Below are 19,215 nucleotides of genomic sequence, written 5' to 3' on the forward strand. Positions count from 1 at the left end.
TGTAGTCTGTAGTGCAGTTTGCCACCTCCTCAATGTCTCCCCCATGTGACCCCTGCAGTACATCCCAGTCTGTAGATTCAAAGCAGTCTCTCAGAGCCTGCTCTGCCTCAGTAGACCATTTCCTGAATGAGCGTGTGGTTGCTGGTAGCCTCCTCACTTTTGGTTTGTAGTGGGGCTGAAGCAGAATGAGGTTATGGTCTGCTTTCCCCAGTGCAGGCAGTGGAGTAGCACTGTATGCATCCTTAATGTTTGCATACAGCAGGTCAATGGTCCTATTTCCCCTGGTGTTACAGTCCACATACTGGAAGAAAGCAGGTAATGTTTTGTCCAGAGTCACATGATTGAAGTCCCCAGTGATTAACAGAATGGCCTCGGGGTGCTGTGTTTGTAGTTTAGCCACAGCGGAATGGATGACGTCACACGCTACGTCCGCGTTGGCGCGCGGTGGGATGTAAACAATGACCACAATGGCGGTTCCGAACTCTCTAGGCAAGTAATAGGGACGCAAACTTACGGCCAAAAGTTCGATGTCCCTGCAGCAGGTGGAAATCTTTGTATTTATATGTCCGGGATTACACCATCTTGTATTCACGTACATAGCGAGTCCGCCTCCTTTCCGTTTCCCGCAGGCTTTTGTGTCTCTGTCTGCCCTAACTGTGCTGAAGCCGGGTAGCTCCACGTTGGCGTCCGGGATGCTAGCCGTGAGCCACGTTTCAGTAAAGCACAGCAAACTGCACTCCCTGTAGGCTCTGATATTTTTCACCAGCGCAGCCAGTTCGTCGGTCTTGTTTGGTAGTGAGTTCACATTTCCCATGATCACAGACGGGACAGAAGGCTTGTATCGCCACTTCGCCGCTAGCCGCTTAGCCTTTAGCTTGGCTCCAGCTCTGCAGCCACGATAAGGTCTCCTTACCTCGTCAGGTAAATGTGGGATCTCACCGGCACGGGACTTTTTCAGGGCAAGGAGTTGCTTTCTCGTGTAAACGCGTTTCTGTGCGTTAAAGTCCCTATCCATAGAATTAAAGTCCATATCCATAGAAAAAGAACGAAAAGTAACACAAAATAACACGGAGCTGCTGGAAAGGCTACCACTCGCGACGGCGCCGGAAGTTGTATGAATATATATATATATATATTCATATATATATATATATATATATATATATATATATATATATATATATATATATATATATATATATATATATATAGAGAGAGAGAGAGAGAGAGAGAGAGAGAGTATATATACTCTATTTTTGAACTTTATTGTTGTTTTTTAAAAGGTTGTATGTGTGTGGCCTTGAATGGCCATGGCCACCACAAGTTATTCTATGGCCACTCCCACAGCTTGGAGAAACGGCAATATAATAATAATGATAATGCGGACTAAACAACATTACATTGACATTGTGTTTTGTCATTAAAACGAAGATTTTTGGTCACCTTTTTAGATATGATCTGATTCATTCCGGTCTTCCATTTACATCATTGGTGTCGAACTCCAGTCCTCGAGGGCCACTCTCGAACATGTTTTCAAGTTTTCTCACACCAACACACCTGATTTAAATGATTAGCTTATCAGCTAGCTTTGCAGGAGCTTGAAAATGATTCTAATCATTTGACCCAAGATTGCTAGTGATGTTAAAGGGAGAATTAAGAAGATGCAAACAAAGCTGGAGATATTCAACAAATACAAAGAAGGCTAGGCTTGGCTAGGCTACCTTCGCTAGGGAATATGGCTGGAACTATCTTAAGTCATGTTACTCCGAAGGTAAATCAAATGTCATTATCTTTTATATATTTTTTAAAATTTAAGATGTTATTTAATCATATACTTGTATATCATATACAGGCAGCGCTTACTATACTATTTTGTTACAAATTTTAAATATGTATTTACAATTTTTATGTTTTTACCTGGGTTTTTATTCACATTACCATAGCTTTCTATTGCCAACCATATGATGACTTCGCTTTACGATCCCAACTCCGGAACAGATTAATTTTGTATGGTGGGGGTCCACTGTATATCTGATAACTGATATTGTCGTTTCCTGGACTATTTGTGTACGATGGAGTACTGTTCCTCTCATAACACAAATGTGTATGCTAAGACAGAGGTAAAGTTTAATTACAAGAGAGGTGTATAAGAAACATTTATAGCCCATAAATACTGTAGAAAAATCATATAAAACAGTATAACAGTAACTGAGCCGGTCTCCTTGTGTTGCGTGTTGAGGTAATGTGTCACTGCGTGAATTACTTCACTCATGTCATTAGAAATCTTAAAATGTCAAATGACTCTCGTAAACAACACTGTTGAAGTAGAAAACAGAATATCACACAGTTACATTCCATTGTCATTGAATCACCAGAACAATCTTGATTGTGGCAAATTTAAGTGTGACATCGTACAACTTGATTTGGTGACCATCATATGTTTTTGTCCATAAAGATAACATCCCACTATGTTAAAGATATGCTAAAGTTGTAAACCCAGTGCTTCAAGTTGCTTGTCTTAATGTCTATTCACTCCTTACTCTGTGAACCATTGGGAAGAAGAGATACTGTAGGATGCTTGCAGTTCGCCAAGGATGAGGGGATCGATAAGAGGACAACTCTTAAGTGGGACCCGCTATCTGCTCATCTTGATGTGGCTCCAAGTGCCACGTGTCTAGGCTTTTTCTGTGTTGACACAGATACAGAACATCATTCCCTCTGGTGTGGCCTCAGATAACATCACACTATAACCTGGCTCTTTTGAAGACAGCCTGCCCTTTTATATATACACACACACGCATTCTGCCATCAAGCTTTCATTAAATTGTCCCTCTCCTTCAACTATCATAGCATTGTAAACAATGAGATTAAGTCCCTCACATTGCAATTCAAACAATCTACAAGGCCAATAAATCAAAACAACATAGAAGATCATAATTTTTTGCTCTGGTTTGTTTCCCTTGGAGTATCTACAGCTAATCCAGAAGGGGGTTGTCAGCATGGTATAAATTGTCAGAGAGGGTCCTATCTGTTGCTGGGTGGGCTTTTAAGCATGGCCCATCAGTTAAGATTTCATTAAAGCGTTTACTCCTGATGTTGCATGGAGGAGTCTTAGTGTCGTCCAGCGTTTTAACAGACTTTCCTTGATTGTTTACTGTTGTCATGTTCTGGACATAAATGCATATTACTGTTAAACTCGATTTGTGTTTATTTTGTGTAATGATGTGCAAAGCCTTTTTTATTTATTCAAATGCACTCCATGTAATCCGTGTGTCAAGATATGGACTGAGTGGATTCGAGATTTTCTTCCTGGAACAAGCAAGATAATCCCCAAAACAGCCGGTGTTTACTCGCTTGAGTTTTGGAGGAAATAACCACAAGTGTATTTGCTGTCAAGATATTCTGAATTGTAGATATTATGAACTTTCAGGTTTGAACACAAATGGAAAACTTTCTCAGCGGACCTGCACATTTTCTTTCTCATGGTCTGAGAGTCTTTGGAGTAGTTTTTGGCCTAACTTCATGAAGGCTGTAATCAGCCTTTTACAGAAGAGTTGCCTCTGTCTGGCCACTACAGCATTGTAGAGATGGTTGTCCATCTCTAAGGTTCTCCTTTCTCCTCAGATGACTGCTGGAACTCTGGCAGCGTAGTATGGTTTTAAAGCGATGGGCAACTCTTAAAGAATCCAAGTGTTTTGAAATTTCTTAAATTTAATGATGATGGAGGCCACTTTGCTCACTGGAATTTTCAAAGCAACATTTTTTTTCCTTACAACTCTACAGTTTACATATCAGGACAGCACTTTTTTGGAGGTCTACAGATAATTTCTTTGACTTAATTTGTGGTTTGCGCTCTGATCACTCACTTCTGAGCTTATATGGACAGGTGTGTGCTTTTCCAAATCATGTCCACTGGCCAAGATCTACCACAGGTGGACTCCGCTTAAGTTTTAGGAACCTCTCAAGGGTACTTAGATGACACATGATGCACATCAAGTTTGAGCTTTACTGTGATACTTATGTACAATGATCCATTCATTCTCTAGAACCGCTTATCCTCACAAGGGTCGTTGGGCTGCTAGTGCCACCTGTCTATGGGCAGTAGGAGGGGGCCACCCTGACCTAATTGCCAGCAAATTGCAGGGCACACAGAGACGAAAAACCATTAACCCACCCATTACACCTAAGGACAATTTAGTATGTTTAGTATGTACAACTGCCATGCATGTTTTTGGAGTGAGGAGAACATGCAAACTCCTCACAGAAAGGCCTGAGCAAGGTGGATTTGAACTTGGGTACCTCAACTGTGAAATGCACGTGCTAAGCACTTCGCCACCAAGATGCCCTTGATCATAGAGTCATTTTATGTCTAATCACAGGATGGGTTTAACCAAGCTATGTTTGATTTTAATTAAACTTGGTGGACTTGTTGATGGCACAAAACAAAGTCCTAGACTTTAGGTCAATTGAACCTTTTTGGCAAGCAATATTTGCCAGGCTGATCTTATATAGTGCATATTAAAAACATAACATGTACATGATGATACATGTCGATCATGAATGTATGAGGGGTATGGATACATTCACTCCTTGTTGCTGCTAAACAACAAAAACAGACATTTCTGAAACTTCTTAGAGAACATGAGAGAGATTAATTTTGCATTGAAAGTTTTGTCAAGGTCACACGATGCACGTTACATTTTCTATTCAAATTTTTGATCAAACTGTCATTAATATAAAACGTGCCAATGTTCTTTACAAGCCTTGTTAAATTCCCTTTCTGACGATAACTCATTTGTGAAAATAGTGAAAAATATCCTGAGTGATAACGGTTCTAATGAAGGTGGCCACACCACTTTTTGCTGAAAAAATTTGGTGGTCCAAAGCTCCAAAACTCCAATTCCAATATACCTAAAATTGTAGTGTTCCACCATCACAATCAACAAATACACCAAGTTTAATCAAAATGTTTTTTTTGTTTTTTTTTGCATGAAATGATCCAATAATGGAAGCTCAACAGTTGTATTACAGTCCTGATAAAACTGCAACCCTCCCCAATTGATAAATATCGCACAAGTATATGGGTGATATTGTCATGGTCTATTCTCCAAGCAGATCTTAATGAAGGAAACAAAGCTGGAACTCACTACGGAGTTCATTTTTTAGATAAACACTTTGTTTATCTGTGGGTTTCTAAGCTACTGAATCTACTGTGTGTTTATTATGTTTACTATTTGTTTGCAAGACAGGAAGGTCAGCTTTTGTGTAATGTGAAGAATGATAGCAGTTACAGAGTTCAATGATGGCTGATGCAGGGAGACTTAAAAACAAAGATGACCTGCATCTCCAAGAAATATTAAAAGTTTTGATTACATTTTGTATTTCTGTCAGAGAAATCTCAGAAAAGAAGACTAGGACAAGCCTAGCTGTATTCCTCATACAACATCTTTGACTATAGTCCTGCTCCTGAAACTGCACAGGATTTTGAAACGTGAGCCCTTCAAATGGATGATTGCTGTGTCATTTACGCTAGTTTAAACTCAGTTCAAGCCATCTTTCATATTGTTACAGCTGACTTAGTCACGCGCCTCACACTGTGATGTACACACTCTGTTCTCGACGACTCTTCAGAAGGGGAATTTAGTTGACTAGAAATGAGAAATGACCCATAAGGCAGTGAAGTGTGGGCCCTGATTGCTATTACATGCTCCAAGGATCCCTCCAACTGTCCAGGAGACAGGCCGAGTGTTGGACACCTGCAGAGGGCTGCACGGGGTCATGCAAACACTACACAGTTGACAGAGGCACAAAGTCAAGAAGCAGCCACCACCAACAAAGGTGGAGCGCTTTATTTTCCCTCTAAAAATGTTTCAAAAATGTAATTTCAATGCAAACCCCAATTTTCCTATATTTTACTATCCCCTCTGATGTCTAATGCATTTTCCATCTTGAAATTATACTGAGGCTGAGTGAGTTCCAGCACAGCCGGAATTGTCAGATGCTGTCACAGATGTCCTGTCACAGGTCTCACTCTTATGAATGAAAGAAAATACTGTATTACTATGCAGTATTTTTCCGAGTAGGCAACAAAGCCAAAACATATGAGTCAATCTCGCTTAAAAACATTCACATTGATTGCAATTGTGAACAGGGTATTTAAGTTTACTTAATTTTCATTAAGTCAATCATGAAACTGAATTACAAAAGCTATCAATTTTAAGGGAAATACCTGTCACTAACGAAAATGCGAACGAGCTAAACGCATAAAAGGGCAGCACTAGATAACAGGAAGGTAAGAACTAATATTAGCTAACATGTTATCCACAGGCAGAAGTTGCTGGATCAACAAACTAATTCTGGGCATATTATCGTACATCAACATTCTTACAAAGAAAGTACAACTTACAGACAGTCATGGGCCAGATTTCCCAGAGGCAAAATGACATGTGCGTCACGGACTGACTCCTCTCAAAACGCGGTCTGACAAGGCGAAATAGAACCACGCCATCCTTCTTACTAAAAAATGTAATATCAACAGCGGTCAGCGGCGGTGTCAAAAAAATAAAGATCATGCCAAAAAAAGCACAAATGAATGAACTGTCAAACTAAATCAGTTCCAAAACATTTTTTTGCGTGCGGCCCACGCAGCCCGGTACCAGTTGATCCAACGACCAGTACCAGGCTGCAGACCGGTGGTTGCGGACCTCTGCTCTAAAACAAATGCATACTATCGAGTTAGGGATGTATTTTTTCATTTTAAGCCTTGTAAATGACATATGTTAGGTTCACTAAGTAGACACCTGCCGAACCCAATGTCTTAAATAAGAAAGAGAGAAGGCACGTATCTGTTCATGCATGAGGAGAATGAGACAGGACCACAAAGGTTGCAGTACTGCCACGCTCTTCGACCATTCCCTCGTTCCCTCTTGTTTTATTATTTTAGAGATCCCTAGGTTACATGAAGGTTCCATGGAGGTGTTAATGGGTAAAAATGCATGGGGGAGCGATATCTGTGGCCGGAACCCGAAGTCTTAAAATACACATTTGTGAAAGATGAGTGCACGCGTGTGTGAGTGGCACAATCAATATGCAGCAACATGTTCCATTAAATCGAAGGCTCAGGTCCACAGCACTTCCTCAACCAACTTCATTTTTGTTGTTTGACAGAGCACTGATGACGACTGTCCTTCGAAAAGACTTTAACAACCATTATCACTAACATGACCCATAGCGCACATGAAATGTGTGGAATATGTAGCTCCCCTAACATCTAATGAAAAGGTGTCAAATGTATAATCACTATATGAATAAACAACAATAATAAATCATATCAACAATCAAGAATATCTGATCCATGTAATTACTAAAACATGACTGATTAGTACACGTATTTTACTCAACTGTGTACTACTGATTGCTGTATTGTTGACGTCAATTAACATGTCATTATTGATTGGCACACCATTGATTAATTACCAATATTTATTAAGTGTTACACCCAGCCTAGGGGAACTGGGATATAACGTGTGTGTGCTCCCCCGTCCGTACCCTCACCACCAGAAAAGGCCCGTGAGACTAAACATGTTGAACAAAAACAGCAGCTTTTATTGTCTTCAGAGGGAGAGCAAACAAACAAAATACTAAACAAAAGATCTTCTGAATCCCTAACTAACTAGCCAAACAAAAAGGAAACTAATGACAATTGGCTCACTATCTACCTAATGCAAAAACAGGAGAAAAAGGGTTAAACAAAAACAGCGTCTCCCTCCTACTACTGCTGGATCTACAGATTCTTACAAGCACAGCCAACACTATTTCTAACAATTCCTGAGGTGGCGTTTTCTGGCGGTGGGATGACCGGAGAGAGACAGAGCTTGGTCCGTGGACTGTTTAAATAGGGCGCCAATGGGATGACTCCACCTGCACATAATTGACACACTCCAACCAAAAGGCACTCACACACACGCACACAAACAAACAAAGGAGAACACAGCAGAACACATCCAAAAACTACATATGACCCACAGGTCATAACATTAAGAAATGACTAAGGAAAGGTTTATCAAATTTCTCCAACAACATATTACTTATTTCGCATTCAAAATCATTTTATTCAATCACAGATATCTGGAGAAAATTGGCTTTTTTTGAGTTATGTGGTTATAAGTCTACCCCCCCCCAACCCCCCCCTCCAATATGGGTATTGTAAATGAGGGGGAAAAAAATCGACTTATACTCTGAGAAATACAGTACTGTAATTTACATTCTGCTAAAGATTGAGAAGAAGCAAGTTTATTGTTAATTACAGTAAGTCAGTTTCAGGTCAGACTCAGATTGGTTTTGGCTCTGGTATATAAACAGGTAGGCATAAGAAAGTTAGTAAGTAATACACCTTATTTTTTAGTTAGTAATAGTAAAACGTCCTCAAAAAGATCATTTATTTAATGTTTTTATTTTTTGTATGTATTTATTTTATTGATTTGCTGGCATCCTAGCTGCTAATGTTGTAGGCGCAGATGGTGCGGTGGCCGCTAAATCTTGGCATCGGGTGCCGTACAATACAACATTAGGGTACATTTTATTTTATTTATTTAAATTTTAAGTGTCCTTCATTATTCATTGTATATAATGTTGTATAGAAAAATGTTAGGGTAGTCACTTTTAATATTTTTAAACTGGACTTTGACATTGTGTTGCTGATGGTACGGTGGCTACAGTTTGTGACACACCACAACTGTTGTGATCTGAAAAGCTAAGGCAAGTCAACAGCTACACCGTGACATGCTGCTGAACATAAAAGTATGCCAAGACAATAATTTCTGTACACATATACCTAGTTGGAAAGATTTTATTTTGAAATTGGCCTCACCACTTCAGGAAAGCTGTCACTTTATTGTGGTGTAGGTGTTTACATGTTCCAGTTATCCTAGGAGCTAAGTTTTCAGGGGCTTTATGCCCCTGGTAGGGTCATCCATGACAAACAGGTCCTAGGTAAGGTTCCATTGCTAAACACGTCTCACATGCCCCTTTTGAAGAGAAACATGATTGGATCTGGTTTTCCTTTGTCTGGACGCAGGTCACCAGGGTCCCCATCTGGAGCCAGGCCTGGAGATGGGGCTCGTTGGCTGGTGTGCAAGGCAGAAAAGTTCAGACTAGATATAGTCAGACTCACCTCCACACACAGCTCGGGCTCTGGTACCAGTCCTCTCGAGAGGGGTTGGACTCTCTTCCACTCTGGAATTGCCCGCGCTGAGAGGCGCAGAGCAGGTGTGGGCATTCTTGTTGCCCCCCAGCTTAGCGCCTGTACATTGGGGTTTACCCCAGTGGAGAAGAGGGCAAGCGCCCTCTGCCTTTGAGTGGGGGGATGGGTTCTGACTGTTGTTCGTGCCTATGCACCTAACAGCAATTCAGAGTACCCACCCTTTTTGGAGTCCTTGGAGGGTGTTCTGGAGAGCGCTATCTCATTCTCCCTTCCTTGTCCTTCTGGCTGACTTCCATGTTCACATGAGCAATAACAGTGAGGCCTGAAAGGGCGTGATTGGGAGGAATGCCCCTCCTGATCTGAACCCAAGTAGTGTTTTGTTATTGGACTTCTGTGGTCGTCATGGAATGTCCATAACAAACATCATGTTCAAACATAGGGATGTCCATATGTGCACTTGGCACCAGGACACCGTAGGCCGCAGTTCAATTATCGACTTTGTGGTTGTCACATTAGATTTGCGGCCGCATGTTTTGGATACTCCGGTGAAAAGAGGGTTGGAACTTTTAACTGATCACCACCTGGTGGTGTGTTGGCTCCAATGGTGGGGGAGGATGCACTCAGACCTGGCAGACCCAAATGTATCATGAGGGTCTGCTAGGAACATCTGGCAGAGTTTCCTGTCAGAAAGAGTTTCAATTCCCACCTCTGGCAGAATATCTTCCTTGTACCAGGGGAAGCAAGAGACAATGAGTATAAGTGGACCATGTTCTGCACCTCCATTGTCAAGGCGGCTGATCGAAGTTGTGGCCGTAAGGTGGTCAGTGCCTGTCGTGGTGGCAATCACCGAACCCTCTGGTTGACACTAGCTGTGAGGGAGGCCATCAAGCTGAAGAAGGAGTCCTATTGGGCCTTTTTGGCCTGTAGGACTCCAGAGGCAGCTGACAGGTACCGACTGGCCAAGCGAAGTGTGGCTTCAACCGTCGCTGAGGGAAGGGAGACTGCTGAGGGCTGATAATCAACACAGGAGATGGCGGCTGCGGTGGCCTTGTAGTCGACTCAGGAGATGCAGGCTGCGGTGGCCTGGTATTCTACTCGGGAGATGCGGGCGGCGTGACTTGGGACTCCGCAGACTTGCGCAGACTGGGGAACTCAGAAGACCATGCGGACAGGGGAACTCGGAAGATTTGCCGCGGACTGGGGAACTTGGAAGACTTGCACGGGCTGGGGAACTCGGCAGGCTTGCGCATACTGGGGAACTCGGAAGGCTTGTGTGGACTGGGGGAATCAGAAGACTTGTGCGGACAGGGGAACTCTGAAGTTGTGTGCCATCCAGCTAGGAGCGCCATGGCCTGGTCCTGGGGCACAGGGTCTGAGAGATCCAGCTGCTTGGGCGCAGGGTGCGGAAGTCCAGCTGTGTGAGCATAGGGTCCGGGAGGTCCAGCTACGTGGTCGCAGGGTCCGGAAGGTCCAGCTTTGTGGGTGCAGAGACAGGGACGCTCCGTTGCTGGGGCACAGGGACCGGGAAAATCAGTTGTAGGGGCGCAGGGACTGGGATGCTCAGTTGCCGGGGCGCAGGGACCGGGACGCTCAGTTGCCGAGGCGCAGGGACAGGGACGCTCAGTTGCTGGGCCACGGGGACGCTCAGTTGCCAAGGTACAGGGACAGAGACTTCTAACCTACCTGGCTTAGGACGAGGGACCGGTGCACTTGCCGCATCAGCCCGCCGCCTTGAGACTTGGGGAACAACGGAGACACAGGGGGCTGACTGACCGTAATGAGAGAAGGTTCACGTGGAGCGAGGGAATCGAGGCGGGGTGTAGAAGACAAAATACGAGGTGAGGTGGGGACCGCTACTGAGGGGAGTGACTCTGGATTTGGGTTTACCAGGATAGGTGCATGGGGACGAGAAAATGAGGACCGATGAACTTTACCCGGGCGTCCTCGTCATCCGCCATGATGGGCAGAAAGTCAAATGGGTGCCCCGGTAAAGGTCACCGGTCCTCATTTTCTCGTCCCCATACATTTATAATCATCTAAATCATCATCTAAATCAGAGTCAAATCACTGCTATAAACAGAGAGGCAAAGGCTAGGATAAAGAAAATCAGTGTCACAATCAAAATTGTCGAGTGAAAAAGGACTTGAACAAGTTCAGAGCCAGACTCCGAACGGAATTTAACAAAGGAGGAGCAATCCTCTAAATCAGAAAAATCTGAATCGATAATGTAGTGAGGAGGACGAATAGGTGAAGGGGGGTGCTCTGGTGGGTAAACGGAGGGAGTGTCACATTCAAAATCAGAATCATTAAAAATGTGTGGTGGCAAAATAGTGGGATATGGTAGCTCGGAACGATCGATGGGGGACACAGAAGAGTGAGACTCGGAGGGAGACAGAGCACTTACTCGGGGAAAACAAGGAAAGGCGGTGGGCTGAGGGCGTTGGCCGCCAGAGCGACGACATTTAACTTGCCGTTGCAAGGTTCCTGCTGGGTCCTGTGGTGGTCGCGTCATTCTGTCACGTTCATCGCGACGCGGCATGGCGAGTGAAGACAAGGAAGGAGGGGGCCCCAAAACTGCAGGAAAACGGAGAGGAACTGGCTCAAAAAGTGAAGGTTATGTAATAAAACAGGGCAGGAACAACAAGTAACAGAAAAATGAACAAAGCAGCAACAGAACCAGGAACTAACGTAAACCCACGGGGAACAGCAAGTTGGCAGTATGACAGCAAAGACAAAGAAGCAATCAATGACCCGACAAGAACTCAAGGCAAACTGGGGACTTAAACAAACTTCACACATAACTAGAATATGTGCAATTCCTGAAGAAATTGTGTGTGAAGGTGAAACACCTGAAGGGAGAGGTGTTGAATGATGTGGAATGGCAAGAACTGGGGGAATCTATTAAAGCTGGAACAGTCAGAATCCAATAAAGAAAGGCAAAGATATAAGGGAAAAACTGAAAAAGTGGAATTATGGGTAAATTTTGAATTCTGGGAAGAAGAAAAATGGATACCACTATGGAAAGACGGGACTTGGGGAAATCAATTAAAGTTGGAACGGTTGGAATCGGATGAAGAATGGCAAAGATACAAGTGAAAAACTGAAAAAGTGGAATTGTGGGTAATTTTTGTATTATGGGTAAAAATGGATAGGCGGTCAATGGGGGAATTGATTCAGGTTGGAATGGTCAGAATCGGATGAAGAATGCCAAAGATAAAAGGGAAAGACTGAAAAAGTGGAATTGTGGGTAAATTTTGAATTCGTAGAAGAAGAAAATGGATACCACCATGGAATGGCGGGACTTGGGGGAATCGATTAAAGTTGGAACAGACAACATTGGATGAAGAATGGCAAAGATATAAGGGAAAAACTGAACAAGTGGAATTGTTGGTATTTTTTGGATTGTGGGTAAATTTGGAATGGCGGGCATCGGGGAAATTGATTAGTTAAAGAATGGCAAAGATAGAAGGTAAAAACTGAAAAAGTAGAATTGTGGGGTAAATTATGAATTGTGGGAAGAAGAAAATGGATAGACCAATGGAATGGCGGGAATATGGGGAATCGATTAAAGTTGGAACGGTAGGAATTGGATGAAGAATGGTGAAGACAGAAGGTCACAAAGTTTTGGCAAGAACAATTAACTGAGGAATTATGGGTAAAAAACTGGGAAAAAAAATTAATTTTTGGTGCGAGGGTTTTTTTGGTAATCTTACTAGATTGGGGGAATACCTTACGTTGGAACGATAAATATAGATCGGACGCATAAAAAATCAGATTTTTCACGAGTTTTAGGGGGCTATTACTTATGCAAAATAGATGCATAATGGGTAAATGACACTCGGAGGTCATAGGCAGGGTCAAGATGAACGGTTAAACGCAGAATCGTTCTGAATCAGACAAACACCTGTAGACATTAAGTGAAAAAAGCAATTTTTTAAATTTTGTAAAATATCACAAAATTTCAAAAAATAAGAAAATAGTACACTTAAAGTTCAAATTCTGAATTTTGGGGGATTATATTTAATAGTTTGGATGTTTAACATTTGGAGAGAGTTGTTTTTATTGTTCTGAGTTAACCAAGATGGCTGACATCCTGGGTGGAAGTTGGGCTGAGCCCTCATTAGATGTCTGATCAGATATCCAAGATGGCCGCCCCTGAGGGTTGATGGGAAATGGAGTCTCAGTGTATGTAGTCAAGTGTCCAAGATGGCCACCTGACGACCCCATGGGAAATGGAGTACTTTGTTTTCCTAAACAGTAGTCCATGAAGGCCAAACGCCCACACAATGAATGACCTCATTGAAAATGAATTGGTTCATTAAAGGTACAATATGTGGAATTGTGGGAAAATTTTGAATTCTGGTAAGAGGTAAATGAATACACCAATGAATTGGTGGGGATGAATGGAATCAATTAGAGTTTGAACGGTCAGAATCAGATGAAGATTGGCAAAGACAGAAGGTTTCAAAGCTTCGGTGAGAACAATGACATGAGGAATTATGGGTAAAAAAATAGGAAAAAAATTGAACATTTTTCATGCAAGGGTGTTCTTGGCATTCTTACCCATAATGGGAAACACCTAAAGTTGGAACAATAAGTATAGGTCGGACGCAAATGGAGACATAACAAGAGGAAAAATACAAAATCTGATTTTTTGCAAGTTTTAGGGGGCTATTACTTATGCAAAATAGATGCATTATGGGTAAATGACACTCGGAGGCCATAGGCAGGGTCAAAATGAATGGTTAAACGCTGAATTGGACTGAATCGGACAAACACCTGTAGTCATTAAAGTGAAAAAAACAACAATGCTTTGAATTTTGTAAAATATCACAAAATTTCAAAAAGGAAGAAAAAAGTACACTCAAAGTACAAATTCTGAATTTTGGGGGTTTACATTTAATAGTTTGGATGTTCAACATTTGGAGTGTTGATTTTATTGTTCTGAGTTAACCAAGATGGCCGCCATCATGGGTGGAAGTTGAGCTGAACCCTCATGAGCTGTCTGATCAGATATCCAAGATGGCCACCCCTGAGGGTTGATGGGAAATGGATTCTCAGTGTATGTAGCCAAGTGTCCAAGATGGCCACCTGACTACCCCATGGGAAATGGGCTGAAGGCGCACACAATGAAAGACCTCATTGAAAATGAATTGGTTCTTTAAAGGTACAGTATGTGGAATTGTGGGAAAATTTTGAATTCTGGGAAGAGGAAAATTGATACATAAATGGAATGGCGGGCGTCAGGGGAATCGATTAAAGTTGGAATGGTGGAAATTGGAGCAGGATTGGCAAAGATATAAGGGAAAAACTGAAAAAGTGGGATTGTGGGAAATTTTTGAATTCTGGGAAAACAAAAATGGATACCACCATGGAATGGTGGGAATTTGGGCAATCGATTAAAGTTGGAATGGTGGGAATCGGAGCAGGAATGGCCAAGATAGAAGGTTACAAAGTTTTGGTGAGGAAAATGGGAATGAGGAATTATGGGTAAAAATATTGAAGTAGTTATGAATTACTGGAAGGTGTGAATATGAGTAGTATTGAGAAATGTGAAATGTATTAACTCATTAATGTGAGTGTGAAGTGGAGAAGCTTCAAATAAAAAATGTTAAATCCGCCGCTGGGAATGAATTCTGAATTGTTATACATTAAAATATGGAATTAGGGGAAAATATTACAAATTATTAACTGTTACAATGGTGGGAATGAGCCATAAGGTGAAATGTATGAGTTAAATGTTATGAATATGAAATAGGAAAGCTCAAAATGTGAAATGTTTAATCTCCCATTGGGAATGAATGGGAGGCCCTCCCATTGGAAATGAATTATGAATTATTGAAGGATGAAAAATCTGGAATTATGGGAAAATTTTGGAACGTATTAATTACTGGAATGATGGGAAGGATCCCTAAAATGAGAAGAATGAGTTAAATATCAAAAATATGAAATGAGAAAGCTGTAAATATGAAATGTAATATCATCCAATGTAAGTCAATGGGCCGAAACCCCATAGACTTAACATTGGGCCGTTTTCGGGGTACAAAACAGGGAATTGTGAGAAAATTACACCTTCACACAATAAAGTCAAGGAATAACATATGTGTGAAGGTTTCACCTTCACACAATGAGGGAACATGTAACAGCTGGGGAGCGACGACATGCAGGGGAAGCTGATTGGGTGACATGGAGGGCATGTAAACCGGCAGGTGGACAAGATAAGACTAATGAGACACAGGCAGGAATGCAGCCACAAGGGAAACCTAAGAAAGCGAACAAAACCCCACACAACCCAAAAAAGAACAAAACCCAACCAAACATGACACAAACCCATATAGATAGGGAGAGAAGCTCGGTAATCCGGGAGGGGCTCAGTGAACAAGAACAATTGTTCCTATTGCTGGCTTGACTCATTTTCGCCATGATGAGTGAGCATATTTTATGTGTCTATCCATCTTTTTTCTCGAGCCGCTTATCCTCACAAGGGTCACAGGTTTACTGGCACCTAGCCCAGCTGGTTCCGGGCTCTAGGCTGGGGATACCCTGAACTAGTTGCCAGCTATTTCAAAGGCACACAGGCACAAACAACCATTCACGCACCCAATCACACCTAAGGACAATTTATTATATGTCTGTTTTTTTATTTTATTCATTTATTTATTTCATGAAACTTTACATTGACATAAATTCATAACATGAGGCATTAAATACCATTTTGGAATGACTCTTTCTCCCATCATCTAGGTACCTGCAAATTTCTATACAATCTTTATTTATTTTTATAAATGTGTCTATAAAAGGTTGGGATGATTGTGGGTCATTTCACATTGAAAAAAATTAATTCTATTCAATGGATTTTACAGTATTCTCTTGATAGCCAGCCTATTCACTTGTGTCCAAATATTTTGCTCACACAGGCTGCCTTTTTAAGTCCTCGTGTGCTCAGTGGAGGACATCCTTGCATTTTCAATGATGTCCCATGTGTTTGGGTGGGATTCAATGAACTTTGCTTATTGCTGAGACAAAACAGAGAATGTAACAAATCACATGAAGAGAATTGGTCTCACTATAGGTTTGTAAATTTACAAAATCTTTCATTGCAAAAATTTTTAGTTTTACCATATATATTTACTTCAAGAACATTTTAGTCCACTAGTGGGAGAAAATTGGACACTGGCACATTACCATTTGAATTCTATATCATGTCGCAGTCTGTGTAGAAACAGCAATTAAATAGTTCATCCTGCAGTATGTTTTTTTAATAAAGTGTATGTGCCAGATAAAACAAATGTGGTTCAACATATTAATGAGGCGGTTTGATGAGTAATGCATTCTCAAATGTCCAAGGGAGGATTCAGAGCCCCAATCAACCTGTCAGTAACATAACCCTAGACATCAAAGGACGAAGGTGACACTATCTGAAGCAGCATGTGAGTTAAATCTTTATTTTTAGACTGCTGCTTCCCCAGGGGAGCCTTCAGTTAGTGAAAGCAATGGAGTGTTTCCCTCTGCACTCGCATACTGCAAAGTTTTCCATGATGTCATGTGTAGCGCAAGAGTAATTGAAGAGGCAGATGAACACAAACTGGAATCTCCTCAAATTCCAACGCTGATTTAATCCGCTCGTTCTTGAAATCAGTTTTCAGACAGGAGTGACAAAACAAAGGAGGAGCCAAATACTTGACGACAAACTCGAAACATAATTGAAAAAATTAGAACACAGTTGACATAGGACATTGATTTATTTGTTGGATACTAGAGATTTACCAATAATAGGCATTTTGATCTATTTTCAGCCTTTTTTTTTCATTATTGGCTGACTGTTTGATCAATTCAAAAATGTGTTAACATCAGTATTCATTGGTATTTATTAGAAATGTCAGTTTCAAGTTGCAATTTATAAATGATTCCGCTAACCCTGGGAATACTGCACTTTATGTTTTTGTTTCAAAAGACAAGTCAAACAATATTTTTTCTGTAATTTTGATGTTTGTTTACTGTAGAAAATTCTAGAGCGCTTTTTGTTCAAGTTTGCAATAAAAAAAAAAAATTGGAAGTAGAATGTTTAAAACAAAGCAAAAAATAAGATGAATTGATGAATATCAAGTCCCCAATACTGATTAATTAAAAACATATTTTTTGGATGAAATGGGGAAGATGTACAAGTAAACACACCATATCTAATTTTAATCTTTGTGTTGGGGGGTCAAAGGAAAAACAGAAAAACATTCACATTGATTGCAATTGTGAACAGGGTATTAATTGTACAAAGCAATATTATCGATATATTGCAAGACAAAGTGACGCAATACGCTGATTGCAATACGACATTTAGTTTCCAATATATCGTGCAATGGTTTTGAAATGCCATATTTTTGTGATATTTTGTTGTTTTCTTTCTGCTCCAGAGTGGCTTTTGTATCATGATTTTTGTCTTATTATGAATTGTGCTTTACATGTAAATCATTCCAAGCACTTCAAAAAGACTTCATTAAATGTTAGAATACATTATCGCTCGAGTGAGACAATGTTCCAAAGCAAAAGTGGGGGCAGAGGAGGAGGGCAAACAGCAGAAAAAGAAGACTTTATGATACGAAGATAACATTCTCTTCATTTCTGCCATTGGAGTCATAGCTAGGGCTTTCTTCTGTTGAGTTCATCCGTACTAAATGCCTGTATGTGCTCCCGAGAAGTGCAATAATATCCAACTGCTAACCAGCTGTAGAATGGCATGTTGCTTTTATTCAAATGGGAATTTTGAGATTAAGTTGTGGTTTGTTTCATTTCATTTTGTTTCTTTTATATCCTAAATATTTTTTTTTTATATGAAGAAAGAAAAACTCAGCCATATCAAAAAATCAGCCATATCTCGAAGGTTCACTGTATTAGATAAATTATAACAATAGATTTTTCCACGGTTTTGTTTTTTTTCAGCAACATGAGTGACGTCACATCTGTTTTGTTTACAGTTGAAGAGCAAAAATGGCAGAAAAAAAAAAAGAGTATGAAGTGGTCGCATAACTGAAGCGTATAAAAAAGAATGTGTGGCAAAGTCCTACCTCTTTATTTCTGTCACAATTGGCGGTGTGTTCCGGATAATGACATCATCGTCTTATTTACTTGGCCGGGCAAAAGATAGGAGCAGAGCACCCATGAGGATTCATCGACAATAAAGCAAATATAACAACATGGACACACCACCGTTGTGTCAGTGCTTGCTAGGGACATAGTAACACAGTCAAGTGTATGCTAAAACAAAAAATGTGGATGTTGCTTAAAAAAAAAAAAAAAAGTTTAATATGTGCTCATTGATGTCAAAGATATGTGGCTTCTGAAAAAGAATAAATAGAATTTGTCTATTCTAAGAAATTCCTTGTTTTTTTTAAATATGATTTGTCTATTCTACGAAATTCTTTGTTTTTTTCAGTCATTATTAAAATGTATGCCGATATTTTACAGACATTGCGCAATGTATCGCAATACATATTGCAATACACCTTTGCTGTTAATATATCGCATTACACTTTTATGACACAATACCCAGCACGAGTGTTGATTGAGAATCGCTACTACACCATTTGCTTGAGTACACTTTGTATTTGAGTAAGCGCAACACCACCCACACATCCATCCACCTAAACCTGTATTGAAGTGCTCCTAAAGTCTTCAAGCATTTTGGTAGTCTACATGATGGCATCATTAAACAATCTTGACATTAGAGGAGTTGCTGCAGCCTCTTAAAGACTCGTGTCTCATGTTTCCAATGCTGTTCATGTGACAACTATTATTCTTCGTACTGTACAAGGAAAATAATGAAATAAATCAATGTCATCATTATGCATGCATGTTTGTTTGCTTTTTTTTAAGCTGTACATCATCTTCACTCATCCATTTTCTTAAATGCTTGTCCTCACAAGGGTCGCAGGCTTGCTGGTATCTATCCCAGCTGTCTTTGATGCAGAATGCAGACCCTTTTGTAGCCATGAAGTAACTCTTAGTCACAGCCTGAGCCT

The sequence above is a fragment of the Hippichthys cyanospilos genome, chromosome 17 (assembly GCF_059441005.1).
Source record: "Hippichthys cyanospilos isolate Australia breed blue-spotted pipefish chromosome 17, RoL_Hcya_1.0, whole genome shotgun sequence".
Taxonomy (NCBI): Eukaryota; Metazoa; Chordata; class Actinopteri; order Syngnathiformes; family Syngnathidae; genus Hippichthys; species Hippichthys cyanospilos.